Genomic DNA, 2,556 nt, shown 5'->3' with positions numbered 1-2,556 from the left:
CAAGGCCATCCTCTGCTACATCTGCAGCTGAGCCATGTGCACCCCTTGGCTGATGGCTTAGTCGCTGGGAGCTCTGGAGGGTCCCGTTGATTGCTATTGTTGCTCTTCCTATAAGGTTGCAAAACTTTTCTTCTGCCTGCCTTTCTGCTTTGCATTCTGGGAAATTTTCTGATCTATTTTTTACTTTTGGAAAACCTGTTTTTTCTTCTGTGAATTCTTTCTTGATCTGTTATTTGGCTTTAACTGAAAGCCATTTTCATCTTTTGAATAAAATATTATTTCTTCACTTACTGATTTATAACCTACTTTGTGCTAGGCACCATTTTAACACTGGGTCTTAGAGGGACACATCCTCTGGAGCTGACAGCATGTGCAGGAGACTCGAGGGACCTGAACAGGCAAATGTGCACCTAGCAGTCTGGATACAGTGATTGGGAGGGAAGGCGGGTGTGGCTGGGAGCGGGAGGTGGGTTACTGGTTCATAAAGTGGAGCCAAGAAAGGCCTCAGCATGTGATATTGTTGAGTCCTAGAATGAAAGAAGGGAGGACAGGCTGTGATAGTCTATTTGACAGACACAGTGGTTTGTAAACCTTCCCGGATTCTCATCATAGCCACCTTCACTAAGGATAACATCTGCTGCGTCTCCTCTTGTTCCTATTCACACACCTCCCACCCCCAGAGTCAGCTGAATTCCCAGTTTCTCTTTCTGTTCATTTTATTCCATTTTAATGATGATCAATTTTACCCTCATAATCATCTTAGACTGATCACTTTAAGAAAGGTAGAATGTGGGGCCAGTGGGATGGGCAAAGGTGCTTCTCATTAGAGCTTGGTGACCTGAGTTCAATCTTCAGAAACTGTAAAAAGAAAAATCCCACAGCATAGTTCTCCAAGCACACATGTGTGTCCCACACATATCACACACACACACACACACACACACACACACCATTTAAAAAGACTTTAGGATGAGTTAAGTTGCCTAGCTAGCTAGTATAATTTCTTCTGCTATTATACTCCTACTTAAGCAGTGTTTGGTAAATCCTGGGTTTGTGAGGAGGCCTGTGGACTGACAGGATTTATATCAGGGAAAATGAGCATGGGGATGATATGGCACTGAGCTTAAATTTTACTTTGACAAACTCTGAAATCACCTGGGAAGAGCCTCATTGAGAGACAGTGTAGAATACATTGGCTTGTAAACCTGTGTGGGCGTGGTGATTTGAATAGGTATGACCCCCCAGACTCATGTGTTTGAGTGTTTGGTTCATAGGGAATGGCACTATTAGGAGGTGTAGCCTAGTTAGAGTAGGAGTGGCCTTGTTGGAGGAAGTGTGTCACTGTAGGGACTGGACTTTGAGGTCTCCTGCACTCAAGCTATGCCTAGTGTAGCATAAGGTCTCCTGATGCCTGCAGATTAAGATGTAGAACTCTTGACTTCTCCAGCACCATGTCTGCCCATACAATTGTCATGCTTCCTGCCATGATGGTAATGGACTAAATGTCTGGACTGTAAGACAGCCCCAATTAGATGTTTTCATTTTTAAGAGTTGTCATGCTCATGGTATCTCTTCACAGCAATGAAACCCTAAGACAAAGGCTGGTACCAGAAATGAGATATTGCTGTGATAGGCATGACCATGATGTATGTGTGTATGTGAGTGTATATTTGGTGTGTGTGGTGTGTATATTTGTGTGTACATGTGTATGTACGTGTGTGAGTGTGTGTGTGTACATGTGTATGTATGTATGTGAGTATGTGGTGTGTGTGTGTTTGTGTGTATGTGTTTGTGTATGTGTGTACGTGTGTGTATATGTGTGTATGTATGTATGTATATGTGTGTGTGTGTGTGTTGGTCTTGCTTTGGTCCAGTCTTCACTGTGCTCCCTTTCCTATGTTTTGAAACAGTAATGTATATCCTGCGCCATTATGTGTTGGGAATAACGATGCTATTGGACTAAACCTCTAAAACCTCAAGGAAGCCTCAATTAAATGTTTCCCTTTGTAGGCCTTGGCATGGCCATAGTGTCTCTTCACAGCAATGAAACCCTAACTAAGACAATTGGGAATTTTCCCACCCACTGTGGGAAGCAGTACTCTCTGCAGGGATCCTGGACTGCCTCGGAGTAGGGAGAAGAAGCTGAAGAGGAGCATGAGGACACTCAGTTCTCTTTACACTTGAATGTGGATGTGAGGAGTGGCTTCACATCCCTTCTGCCTTACTTCACAGCTATCATGGACTGTAGAGCAAAACAAGCCTTTCTTCCCCATGCTGTTTTATCAGGGTATTTTACACAACCACAGGGAAGGAAACCAAAACAGATGACTTTTAGGAAAATAAGTTTATTCTACTATCTTTTCACCCACCCATCTGTCCACAACCTAGCCAGCACCTATCATCTGTATACACATTTCTCCACCATCCACCCACCTACTTTCCGTCCATCCTCACATCCACTCATTACTGTCTCAGTCAGGGTTTCTATTCCTGCACAAAACATTATAACCAAGAAGCAAATTGGAGAGGAAAGGATTTATTCAGCTTACACTTCCA

Source organism: Apodemus sylvaticus, chromosome 16, assembly GCF_947179515.1.
Source record: "Apodemus sylvaticus chromosome 16, mApoSyl1.1, whole genome shotgun sequence".
Taxonomy (NCBI): domain Eukaryota; kingdom Metazoa; phylum Chordata; class Mammalia; order Rodentia; family Muridae; genus Apodemus; species Apodemus sylvaticus.
Note: the sequence above shows the minus strand (reverse complement) of the source record.